This window comes from Dermacentor andersoni, chromosome 4 (genome assembly GCF_023375885.2).
Source record: "Dermacentor andersoni chromosome 4, qqDerAnde1_hic_scaffold, whole genome shotgun sequence".
Taxonomy (NCBI): Eukaryota; Metazoa; Arthropoda; class Arachnida; order Ixodida; family Ixodidae; genus Dermacentor; species Dermacentor andersoni.
Window position 1 is genome coordinate 9,805,567 of NC_092817.1, and position 13,640 is coordinate 9,819,206.

Consider the following 13,640-nt stretch of genomic DNA (forward strand, 5'->3'; position numbering starts at 1 on the left):
AAAGGAAGAACAATAGTGGCCCACGGATCTCGATCCAGAAGTCCACGTGCGCTAATGTCAGAGACAGACACCAGCCGCAGCAATGAGGGAGCAGACGCGGCTTCGGCTCCTAAGGGTACGGGAAGCCATGCGCCAAACTGGACGATCAACTGTACAAGAAGGCAGAAAGGGTTCCTGAGCGACGAGCACATGGCTGCCGCTCCCCCGTGTCCACTCAACAGACAGACAGACAGACAGACAGACAGACAGACAGACAGACAGACAGACAGACACAGACAGACAGACAGACAGACAGACAGACAGACAGACAGACAGACAGATAGATAGATAGATAGATAGATAGATAGATAGATAGATAGATAGATAGATAGATAGATAGATAGATAGATAGATAGATAGATAGATAGATAGATAGATAGATAGATAGATAGATAGATAGATAGATAGATAGATTCGAAATACCTGAGGTTGGAAAGGAAGACTAATTGTATTAAAAATTGGTTGAAGTTCCCAAATTATGTCAATTGCCACAAAATATACAACATTGTGTAAAATAAACCAATAATAAACAAGGAATTACGTAATACAGTAGTCGGCCTCGCATAGAGATCGACAGCATAAATAAAAAGAAAATTCAGCTAAGTAGTTGCATATATTGCACGACTAGTCTTTGTCTTCATCTTCATCAGTGTTATCATCGTGTTTATTCTAACGCAGTCTTTGACGCAGATCAGCAATAAGAGCATAAAATTTCGGTCCAACCTATCGTATTTATGCTTATTAATATCTTTCGTTTGATGACTTTGTATGCAATCTAACTTGAGGATGGAGGAGCCCGATACAACCTTGGCCCGGTCCTCGGGCGGCATCGACTTGCAATCGACATCACAGCGCCGTCCCAATAACATGGCGCCCCGGGGCGGCCTTGATTGTGTCTTGAGTAAACCGCCGTGCTGAATGCTGGTTACAGTTTAAATTTGGATTCACGTCAAATTGTTCTCGTGATGAGCGGCCACCCGCAAGGCGCGCCGAGCCACAGGGCTCGCAGCGACAGTGTGGATAGCAACGCCAGCCGAATGAATCGCAGTGCGCCTGCTGAGAAGCCGGCTTATCAGAAGTTTCGGGCCAGCGCCAACAAAGTGCTTGCAGCGCGACTACGGGAACGAGGAGCCGCAACGCAAGGACAGCAGCAACAGCAGCGGCCAAAGGAGGAGACGCTGCAGTGCAACTGCTGCACGCGGATCGTCTACGATGGCTGGAAGGCTGTGCACTGCGAGCACGTAATCTGCGTTGACTGCATGGTGAGAACTTCGCAGGAGTTAATTCACTGTCAAGTGTGCATCACGATGTGCTACCAAGACGGTGAGCACAACACTTGCGTGGTGTGCTTCGGGTGCGAGCTACTGTGCCGCTGTCCGGAGCGGTTGGAGCGGGTCGGCATGCACGGGGAACTTAGTTATCGAACAACCGGCAGAAAGCCTTTGGAGTTCTACAAACGGATCACGAGGGGAACTCTGCCTACAGCGACAGGAAAAACAAATCTGGCTACCGATGTTGGCGATGTTCCCGGCAGGGGCCATGTCAAGAAAAAAAGTCTAGAAAGGGAAGAAAGGCCGGATCGAAAAATGCCAGAAAAGCTGAGAAGACTGAGCGTGAAGCAGCAGAAGATGGAGGAAAGGCTAAAATATTTGGAGAACTATTTTGCGAGGCTGCAACGGAGGGTGGAAGACCTGGCAAGCACGCGGCCACCACAGGCGCTGTTTCATCAATTCCAAGAGCAGCAACAACTGGGTGGTATGTATCAAACACAATTCCAAGGTGTTCGACAGACGCAACCAACAGTCCAGACACCAGAACCCCGGCAAATGCAAGCCGTGCATCATTCTTACACTGGCTGCGATCCCATGGCTCAAGCTTTCTATCAACATCCTAACAGTTATCAAGCAGAGTACCCAGTTCACCAAAACGAATTGCCGCAGCTGTCTCTGTTCGATGCAATGAGGCAGGCAGCAGGGCAGCAAAGTATTCCTCGAACTGGGGAGGGGCCACCAAGGCGAGCTTTTGTGGCGGTTGTGCAAATGAACTCACAAAGAGGAAGTCCAGACAGCGGCCTGTTCGGCCCCTTAAACCAGATCGCGGGGTATAGTCCCCAGAACGATTGCAGAACAGGCATGGAAAGCTCCATAATAATAAGGGAGATTTCCAACGATGGCGAGGAGGGCGAGTACCGAGAGGAAACAGATGACAGCGATAAATCTCCAAGTCATCCTTCATCTGAACCGTCGTCGTCGTCTAGCAATACAAACCCTATTCGTAACCTAAAGGCTGCCAGCGCAATAAAGTCCCAGAAGGACGCGGAGACCTCAGTGCAGATGGGGACACTCGTTGCGGAACTCACAAGGCTATATGACAAGGTAGCGGGGCTCGAAGTTGACAATGAAAGACTGAAGGACGACCAGAGGAACCTACAGAAGGCGAACGCTAAAATGCGCAAAATCGTCAAGGAGCTTCAATGCGAGCAGGCGGGCTCCAGGCAAACGCTGCCCATGCAGATACAGCAGCCACCATTATTCATGCAGACGCAGATTCAACAGCCTCAGCAAACAATGAACATGCACTGTGGTCCTGGTGGTGCTTCAACCACAGCCCTTAAGCTGGGAGTTGATGCCTTTGTTGACAATTCAAGCACTCAAGGTACTACGAGTTCAAGCACTCCGCAGTCAAGTGATCCGTCCAAATCATCGGAACCAAGCGAAGCAAGGAAGAACACTAAGGTTGACGAAGAGATAAACATCGTGGTACAAAGTTCTCCTGCAGGGGGAATATTTTTGAACAGTGAGACGACGCCTGCAACGACTGTGGCGTTCCCGCAAGCACCGACAGCAGACAACACGCCGTGGCGGGCTTATGGCGTCCCGCAGTACAAAAGGACCACTTCATTGCCCAGTCACTCGTTAGGACAACAAGTGAGTGACTCCGAGCTGGAGACCTACAAGCGACGAGTAAACGACATCATGGACTGGTATAATTTGTGCAAGCGCAGAGAAGCATATTTGGAACAGACTACGCTGGCATATCTGAGACAAACGCTGAGTAACAGCTGCCACTTCCTTGACTACGACCGTCCTTTTCGCTGGGAGCTTGATAAATGCCTGAAACTGAGCTCCGGGAAGTCGTGCTTCCGAGACTTCAGAGTTTTCAGTGGTCCCATCATTGATGTTGGCTGCAGAGGTCTCATACGCTTCGTGGTTGACCCCTTACCATCGTCATTTTGCGTTTACGTTGAGATCCTTATTTCCGCCAAGCCCAAACGTGCTCAAGGCTATGTACTCAGGATTCGAGACCCCAATTCAAGAAAGGACTTCCACTGTCGTCGCTACAATTCAGAAGACATGTTTGGGTTCCAAGGCGTGCTCTCGTATCCTGGTACGCCATGCCTTGGCTTTTTCTCAATAGTGGTACAGGTCGACCCCGACAGCCTGCCGCTGGCTTTCAGAAGTGACGGCAGGCTCCTAATTGAATTGGCTAAGACACGGTACGGCGAATAAACCTTTTTTTGTCAGCCTTTCGCAAGTATATTAGGAGTATTGTCTTGTCTATAAGCCATATTAAATGTTATCCGCAAACATTTTTTAACTGCGCAAATAAACCATCACCGAGAGAGAGCACACAAGGACTGGCGCAAATTCGCAACTAATCTTTATTCCACAAACACCACATATAAGTACACCCCAGAAATACACAACTGCGCGTGCGCGGTAAAGCCATAATCACAAAAAAACTTTCTGTTCATGCAATACGCAACCTAACTACGCTCACCAATAAACCTCATCTCACTGGTGTGCAGATAAACTGAGGTGTCGCTGATACAACTGTGTCCCTTCTTTCTTACATGATACACGTCGCGTAACTCTCTTGCTCGGCTGTCTCGGCACTGACACAAAATGTTAACTTCTTTCACGATCGGCTTTTACGGGCACGCCAAGCAGTAGGTAGGAAGGTGCCCACTCTTTTTATCCCTAATTGCTAATTCATGCTCATGCAAGCGTACATTCACGCACCTTCCGGTTTGGCCTACGTAGATTTTGCCACATGATAGAGGAATGTGATAGACTACGACCACACTGCAGTCCACGTAGTAATTGGCGTGCTTTATTCCGCACCCTTGGGACCTATATGCACTTTTTCCTAAGCCCAAGCATATCCTAGCAAGCTTGCCGGGATCCGAAAACGGCACATCAGCTTCATAGCCTAAAATAATTGAAACTTGTAATTCGCTACCAGGAACCAACCGTTCTCTCCCATTAAACGAATTCTTGTCTGTGCTCCCTCAACATTGCGCTTAACTTTCTTTCTTTGTTGCCTATTGTATTTCTTTTTTGTATTATATTATATTATCCACTCCTGCTATCCAAGGGCTGCAGTATGTGAAAATAAATATCCTTTCATAAACTTTTTTTGAATTGCGGGAAGTCTTGTGAACATAAGGCACAACTATAAGATTTTTTTTAGATAGAATTGCACAAACTGGTTACCTGAGTCAACAAAAGCGATGGGGGTCATAGCGTTGGAAGACACGGACAAGAGCGAGACAACAGGACGCTGATAACTGCATCAGTTCCTCTTCAGTTGCTCTCACAAGTGAATTTGCCTTCCTGGAAACGGCAGGTTTTCATGCGCGGTTATTGGGCCCTTTCGGTGTGCGGGCTTACAAATACGGTGGTTTTCTGGAAATAAACACTCAGTTGAAAGTTAGCGTTCGTACTGCTGTCTCGCTCTTGTCCACGTGTTCCAGTGCTACGACCCCCATTGCAGTATCTAACCAACCATCCCAAAGAACCATACTTCTAAACAAAAGCAAGGGTGCCGGTTTGATAGTATTTTTTACTGCCAAGACGCACAAGGAGGATATCCCCTTCCGCTCTATCGTGAGTGAAAGAGGAAGTTCGCAGAACGACGTAAGGACGTTTTTACAGAAGTGTCTCGCACCTAAAAGTGAACGACCCATTTGAAACAAAAAACGCGGAAGTTGTTACTAAGTTCATACAGTCGAACATTGGTAATGCTCTTTTCATTGATATAGAATATCTTTTTTTTTTTAATTCTGGCTCTCACCTTTCATTGTTTCAGGCTGTTCGGAAATGTATTGAAGTTAATGGCGAAGTGTCTTTTCAGAATTCTTCCATGTTCACTACTGATAGGTTTTTAGCGTTGCTTGAGCTTTACGTCAAATCTATTTTCGTCCAGTTTGAAGAAGAATTTTATGCGCGGAAACAGGGCATGTGCATAGGTTCTTGTGTTGCTCCTACCTTGTGTAATATTTTCTTATCGTGATTTGACAGAGCGGTGAACGAAGGTATCGACCGTGAACAGGTCGTTACTGTTTTTCGTTATGTTGACGATTTTCTAGTACTTCTAAAGAAGCGATCCAGTTGCACGTATGACGATGTCATCGCAGATTATTACGCCTCAACAACACAAAGGTAATAATTGGATGTTTGCCACTAGTCATACCACCTCCAATCCATCAGCGCCTATCCAGATGTCAATGCAGCGTGAACACCAACTCTTGACGGGTCCCACAAAAGGCCCTCACCCCGCCCTTTACCTGGCAGCCTGAGCGAAGGATGAAAAAGAGGGGAATAACGACGACAATCTGGGAGTCACAGTTAATTAGGCGTTTAACACAAGTCAAACCACCACCCATCCATCGAGCCTATCCAGAGGTCAACGCCGCGTGAACACCAACTCTTGACGGGTCCCGCAAAAGGCCCTCACCCCGCCCATTACGTGGCAGCCCGAGCGAAGGATCAAAAGGAGGGGAACAACGTCGACGACCTGAGAGGTGCAGGTTGCATTCTTGCCCTAGGGCCACCCTAGGCCGCAACAAACCGGTTGGCAGCGGTGAGATCAAGAAGACAGTCCTCATGATCGGGGATGGGCGGAACTGTGTACGTGGCTCCAGGCGACACGAACTTCGCAAGATCGAGGGAAACTACGGACAGAAGAGCGACTTCTGAGGATCCGAGATCAGCAGACCTCCTCTTCGTGGCTCGGCGAGGCACAAAAATCGCAGTAATGGCATGGAGTCTTCGACAACTCGAGGAATATGGAAGGAAGAGATTAAGAAGGCAGTCCATGCGATTTGGGATCTGCGGAACAGGAACTTCAAAGATCGAGGGAAACTACGGGCGGAAGAGTGATTTCTTCGGATTCGGGATCAGCAGACTTCCTCTTCGTGGCCTCAGGGAGACACAACTGTCGCAGTAACGGCGGGGAGTCTTGGACAACTCGAGGAATCTGGAAGGAAGAGCAGCAGGAGGCAGTTCCACCATCTGGGATCGGCGTACCTGCGAACGTGGCTCTGGGAGACACGACCTTCGTAAGCTCGACTTTAGGTGAGTGCTTGAGCGGCTACGTTTTGCAGGACGATAAGGATAAGGTTCTATTGGGCAATGAGCCGTAATTGATAGCCATCGGGTGTGCGGGCAATACAAGGGAAATTGCAGTCAGCTCTCGCAAAACATGGATATTACAGCGTTAAAGAAGGAGGAGCTGTTGCTATTAGCAACAGAGCTCGGTATGGAAATTAACCATAGGTTGAGGAAGCCCGAGATTCGTATAGCGACTGACAAAGTAGATTTTGATGAGGACGAGCTCACAGAGGCCTGGGAAAAGATATGTCGCGAGAGGAAAAAAAGGGAGGAAGAGAAGAGACGCTAAATAATGGAGCGCGAGAGTATAGAAAGAGCAGAAGAAAAGGAGCGCGAGAAGCAAGAGAAACAAATGCAGGAAGATATTGAGCTTCAGACGGAACAGAGGCTGCAAGAAATGGAGCTCGCGTAAATAAGACTAGACATAACGCGCAGGGCGCCGCTACAAACGCAAAGCGTGGAAATGACAAGTTTGCTTCAGCCATAGAAAACAGGCGATGAGATCGGTCTCTATCTGATTTATTTTGAACGGATTTGTGAGAGGCGATCATTTCACCAGAACACATGGTCAGAGCGGTTGTCTGAGTTGATGCCGGGAGAAGTCGCGCAGATCGTAACTCGAGTGAGCGCAGTCGAGGCAGGCAGGTACGGTTTAGTGAAGGCAGGCTTGCTCGCGAAATACAAGCTCTCCGCAGAGGAATTTCGGGAGGAACAGATTTCCTCGACTGAAATTCAGGAAGAAGATAGTGCTCTCTGTTACAACGTGGAACAAAGTGCAAAGAAATAAGATGAAACCGCTAGCTCGGGAGGCGTAGTTAAGCAGGAGGAAGAAATTCTTCCGGTTTCCTCGACAGAATCTCAGAAACAGGATCAGGCACTGCGTTGCGGCGCGGAACACAGTGCAGAGAAGGAGGATGAACTAGCTAGCTCGGGAGACGTAGTTCAGCCGGAGGAGGAAAACTTTACAATTTCCCTGACCGAAATTCAAGAAGTTGGTCAGGCGGAGGAGCCACAAACGGAAACAAAAGAAAGGCACACGGAACAGAAAACCAGAAACAGTGCCAAGAGAAAGAGGCGTCTCAAGTTGAGGATTGCGGCAGAGAAAACAACGGGGCCGAGTAAATCTAAAGCCACTAGACCCTGCGGGGAACTTGTAGAAATATTTAGAAAGGCGCGTTTGTCGGTTGGAATGTTTCGAGTCAGAGCGCGTCCGACTCGTCAGACGAGGTTAAAAAGAAAGCGACGTTCGACGCGCAGGAGAACAAAAGCCAAGAGACAATTACGTTCCCCCTCGTTTAGTTCTCTTCAAGGTGGTCTGACAGGGGAGAACGCGGTGGTCAGGCGATGTGACGTAGTCGTACCAGGCAGTGCATTCCGAGGGAAATGCCAGAAAGGCAGCTGGTAGCCCGAAAGGTATTGGGGCTCTTCAGCGAGGGGAATGACTTACGTGCCGTTTGTGTTCCTGGGTTGACAACTTTGACAGGAGCCTTCAGACAGCGCCCACCTCGAATACGGTTTAAGGAGACGGTTTTCGTGCGCGTAAAGTTTGGAAACATTGCTTTTCGATATGTCGTTCTTTTTTTAGCAGATATGCCTCATTTTTATATATGCACTTGCACCGCCAAATCTAGGTTATTAGGTAGAAACCTGTAGGGTGCGCTTGAATAGCAGTTCACTTTTCATAAGTGGTCGCAAGAACTTTTTTCTTTGGAAGAAAGACGTGTTATTTAGCGGAGCCGCTGTGAACCGCACGATTTAGTAAGTGGTAGTACTGTCCCTTTGAGGTGTGTCATGCTCGAACACAAAGAAACAAAGCGTTGGTGAGTGTCTAGCACGTGTATTTATCAGACAGCAGCGTTTTAGTATCGCTTAGAGCGTGCGTGGTAGAAATAAGAATTAAGCTCGAAACCTTGTGAAATTTCAAGTGGGTAAGTTATGCATTATATTTTGGTTCTTTCGTTAGTGCCTTCTTTGTCGATAAGAGAAAGACAGTGTTAGTGCGTGAGTCGCACGAAAGTTGAAGATTAGCGGAGTTTATTCGGAAAACGTGGACTGCTTGAGAAGGAAGCTTTGTCTTCACGGCCTGTACTTGTTTCGGCAGACTTTTGTAGAGAATGCATCCTCTCGTGTGACTCCAGCAACGGTGGTCAAGGTGTTGTCCTTGCCCAACTTAACGAAAACGGTGAAGCGAATCCTGTGCTGCACCTCAGTCGAAAACTAACACTGCGAGAAGAGGCTCTTAGCACCTCGGAGAAAGAGCGTTTTTCCACGGTATGATATTCAAGGCACTAAATTCACGATCTAGAGTGACCATGGTCCTTTTTCATGGCTGAAGAGAAGGTCGGAAAGAAACGAGAGACGGATGAGATGGTCGCATTTGGGCGGAATAAGAATGCAGACGGGCTGGGCCGGGGACACGAGCTCAGAGTTTTTTTTTTTCTTTTTTTTACAGCCACGTTACTATTGTTACGGAAGGATGAAAGAAGAGAGAAAGGAAGAAGATCGCGAGACGCTCCAAACACAAAACGTGTACTTTTAAACTCCAATGTTCAAGTTGTTAAATCCATCATCATTATTATTATTATTGTTATTATTATTATTATTATTATTATTATTATTATTATTATTATTATCTATGCACCTAATTTAACCACCCGATTCATGGCCAACATAGAGTTTCTCGCTACATTACCTAGAGGGAAATCTGGCGCTGCTGCGCTGTGGCATGCATGGGAATGCCGATATATTGTGACTTCGGATTGGCATCGTTCTCGGAGAGACAGGACACCTTGAAGACGCGCTTGGCAAGCACCGTTCCGTCTGTCACAATGATTCATTTTCTACTAAAACAGCACGTGAAAACCTGGTTTAGCTTTATTATTACACAAAAACATGTTTTGTTTAACTATAAGAACTTGTTATTGCATGTACAACTATATGATAGGTAAAAAGTATCAGAGGGCCGCTAAAGTTGGAGGGCAGACGACAAGATTCGTGCTCGCTTTGGAACAGTTTGTCGTTTGTTCTTGCTTTTCTTCGCTTGGTCATGCACTGTAGGTGAGTAAAGATGTAATATGCGTGAATGGAAACATTTCATGAAGATTTTACTTTAAGAACGCGTTATTTGTGTAGCCATATCCACGTTTTAGACGAAGCCTCTTACAACACCAGCCAACACAAGCCTCGCAGACACATATACCGTCATTCCCATGCCGACACGGTGCACCCTTAAGAAACTCCCATAGACGGTGGCGTCAGATTTCCCTCTAGGTGGTATAGTGAGAAACTCTATGATGGCCAATCCCCCACTGTGGGTATGTGCCACGTCCACTCAGGACAACAACGACAACAACAACGCTGGCAGCTGCGTGTTGTTACTAGTCAGCCACTTTTAACCCCATTGACTCTGCTTGTATATACCTTGTAAATACAGTCTTATATCCCCAACATCCCCGTAACAAATTGGTGGGAGGTGTGGGGTACCACGGCTAGAAACGAAGCTCCGCAGTGGACGTCGCATCACGGTCCTCACCATGAATGACGGTGAGCACTCGGGATCATCGTCGTTGCCGCCTCCGACGTCACCATCACCCGCTACGTCGCTGTCCCCTTCGGCTGTGGTTGTGTAACCCAAGGATCCCGGAACTTTCTGCGGGACTGACGGCGCCGACATTGAAGAGTGGGCGACTATGTACGAACGTGTGAGTGGAATCATCAGATGAGACCCTACGCTTATGCTAGCTAACCTGTTGTTCTACGTAAGAGGCAAGGCGAAGGTGTGGTTCGAAAACCATGAAGAGGAGCTGACCAGATGGGACACATGCAAAGAGAAGTTAACAGAGTTGTTTGGCAAACCAGCCGGCCGTAATATTGCCGCAACGCAGGAACTGGCCTTTCGTGCCCAATCCCCCACGGAGTCCTATGTTTCGTATATCCAGGACGTTCTGACGCTTTGTCGTAAAGCCGATCACGACATGACAGAAGCTGAGAAGGTAGGGCATGTGCCCAAGGGAATTGCTGACGACGCCTTTAATCTGCTCATGTGCAAAAGCTGCTCTACAGTTGATGCTATCATCAAAGAGTGCCGACAATTCGAGCAGGCCAAAAGCCGACGCGTCTTGCACCCATTCACCAGACTTCCCAATACTGCCGCAACGTCGACGTGTGAAGATCAGCCCGCACAGCAGCATGCATCGCCATCAGAGGACGTGGTGCAAATCGTTCGACGTGAACTGGACTCGATGGCACCCGCAGCTTTCTGTTCGTGTAGCCCTGATACTAGCCCTTTTTCAGTTCCCCTCGTGCATGCCATCGCTCGACAGGAACTCGAATTTTTTTTTGCTACATTCTGTCTGTGCTGTCACCAAAACCAGAGCCAACGAACGCCCTTCTACTATTTTCGCTCCCACCCCGACGCTTCTCTCTGGGTTATCGCAACCCGACTGAGTGGAGAATCGCGGACGACCAGCCGATATGTTTCACCTGCCGCCGCATTGGACATGTCGCCAGATACTGTCGCAACTCGTGGCTGTCAACACCTCGCACGCCGACCAACCTGAGCCGTTTTAATGGAAATTCCCGCAATGTTTCGCCCACCGCCGAGTCTAACAGCGCCGACAATTCTGCTAGGAACACGTGGTACAGACGCTCACCATCGCCGCGCGGACACCAGTCTCGTTCACCGCAAACACGTCGCCCGTCTTCCCGTTCGCCGCAGCCGCGTCGCCTTTCGTCCCCTGTGGGTTTTGGCCGCACCCTCCAGGAAAACTAAGAAACGCAGCCCTCGGAGGTGGTGCTGCTACGCCGACTACCGCAGCAAATCCTCTGTCTGTGCCCACAAGGAGAAGTGTAATAGACGTTAAAATGGATGGCGTACCTGTCCAAGCACTCGTAGACACTAGAGCCCACGTATCTGTGATAAGTGCTAGCCTACGTAGACGTTTAAAGAAGGTCCTCACCCCAGCAGCTGCCCGATTGCTTCGTGTGGCTGACGGCAGCATGCTGGTTGTACTTGGGATGTGTACTGCGCGCATAGGTATAGCCGGCCGCCGTACTTCTGTTCTCTTTGCTGTGATCGACAACTGCCCTCACGACATTGTCCTTAGGTTGGGCTTTTTATCCCATCATTCCGCTCTCATCGACTGCGCAACCGGCGTTCTTAAGTTGGAACTGCCTCAAGTCGCCGATGATCCGAGCACCGCTCCACCGCACTTATGTTCACTTCAAGATGTGCGTCTGTCACCTGAGGCAGTCAGTTACTTCGCTTTGACCGCACAGCCACAGATTTCTGACGGTGAATATGTCCTTCGCCCCATCGTCGACATGCTTTTGAACCGGAACGTTGCCCTGCCGCATACGTTGGTGACGATTACTAATAACAACGTTGTTCTTCCGCTTCTGAATTTCAGCCTGTGCCCTCAAGTGCTTCCAGCCGACACGTTCTTGGCCAGCGTTTCTAGTAGCTCCGAATTTGACATTGAGAGTCTGAATGCCGAGAGTGGCTTATTAGCGCCAATTGCAGCTGACAGCTCTGGTTCCTTAACGGATGACTTCGCGAAAATGATTGCACCTCACCTCTGCACAGGCCACCATACGTCTCCTGTTTGAATCGTACAGTGGCATCTTTGGTTTCGGCGACAGGCCTTTACGCCAAACATCTGTTGTTCTCCACCGTGTAAACGCTGCAGACACGAATCCCATTCGTCGGCGTCCCTATCGGGTATCGCATGCTGAACGTAGAGTCATCCAATCAGAAGGGGACAAAATGCTCCACAAAGGGGTCATCGAGCCATCAGTCAGCCCTTGGGCTTCGCCTGTCGTCCTTGTTAAAAAGAAAGATGTCACGTACCTGGCGTTTTTGCGTCGATTATCGCCACTTAAACAAGATCACGCGAAATGACGTCTACCCACTACCACGCATCGATGACGCCTTGGACTGCTTGCACGGAGCTAAATACTTCTCGTCGATCGATCTTCGATCCGGCTACTGGCAGATTTCAGTTGATGAAATAGACCGCGACAAGACGGCCTTCATCACGCCGGATGGCTTATATTAGTTCAAAGTCATGCCCTTTGGCCTATGCAATGCTGCTGTGACATTTCAACGTATGACTGACTCTCTTCTGCGAGGCTACAAATGGACCACCTATCTCTATTGCCTTGAAGACGTTATTGTTATTTCTCCCACGTTCGGCAGCCACCTTACCCGACTCGCTGCCATTCTTGCGGTCTTCCTAAAAGCCGGCCTCCAACTGAACTCCACGAAGTGTAAATTGGGGCGCCGTCAGATTACCGTGTTGGGACGCCTCGTTGACGCATCCGGTGTCCAACCAGACCTGGAAAAAGTTCGCGCCGTACGCAGTTTCCCTGTGCCACGTTCTGCTTTTGACGTGCGCCGCTTCGTCGGCCTGTGTTCTAACTTTTGCCGTTTCGTCAAAGTCTTCGCCGACGTTGCTCGGCCTTTGACAGATCTTCTAAAGAGGAACACGCCGTTCTCATGGGCCCTGAGCAAGCTCACGCGTTCACCGCTCTCATTGGGTTTCTGACCACCCCTCCCATACTTGTCCACTTTGATCCATCTGCACCGACTGAAGTGCACACTGACGCAAGCGGCCACGGCGTCGGCGCTGTTCTCGCCCAACAGCAGAATGGTACCGAGTGCGTGATACCTTACGCCAGCGGCCTGCTGTCCCCTGCTGAGAGAAATTACGCCATCACCGAGTAGGAGTGCTTGGCTTTAGTTTGGGCTGTCACCAAATTCCGGCTATATTTGTACGGCCGCACGTTTTCGGTCGTTACAGACCACCACACCCTCTGCTGGCTGTCTTCCCTCCGGGACCCCACAGGACGGCTTGGTCGCTGGGCTTTGTGGCTCCAGTAATTTTCATTTGTTGTGAACTATAAGTCTGTACGTATGCACAAGGACGCTGACTGCCCCTCGCGTCACCCCGTGGATCCTCCCGATCCTGTTGCGCATGATCCGGTGACCTGCGTGATGGCTTTGACTGACATGACCGACATTCGCGTTGAACAACAACGCGATGCAATGTTACAGTCCATCATCGCCGGAGTGCAATCTGGCAGCACCGACGGCACGTGCTGCATGTTCGTGCTGCACGATGGCATCCTCTACCGCCGCAATATAAACCCTGACGGCCCTGAGTTGCTCCTTGTCCTTCCTCATCATCTGCGCTCCGTCGTTCTTGA

At 49.2% G+C, this 13,640-nt stretch overlaps 1 protein-coding gene across 2 annotated transcripts in view; it reads right to left on the reverse strand.

The window, feature by feature from the left end:
- The window catches only part of LOC126535758 (allene oxide synthase-lipoxygenase protein-like), a 134,400-nt gene that overhangs the window by 99,861 nt on the left and 20,899 nt on the right, over positions 1-13,640 (reverse strand). Inside the window, exon 1 of one of the 2 annotated variants that reach the window (XM_055073375.2) lies at positions 12,283-12,322. The exons of the other annotated variant lie outside the window; for it this stretch is intronic. The gene's annotated coding sequence lies outside the window, so the exon portion shown is untranslated. Of the gene's footprint in view, positions 1-12,282; positions 12,323-13,640 lie in introns of those variants that run through there. 2 annotated transcript variants of the gene reach the window in all.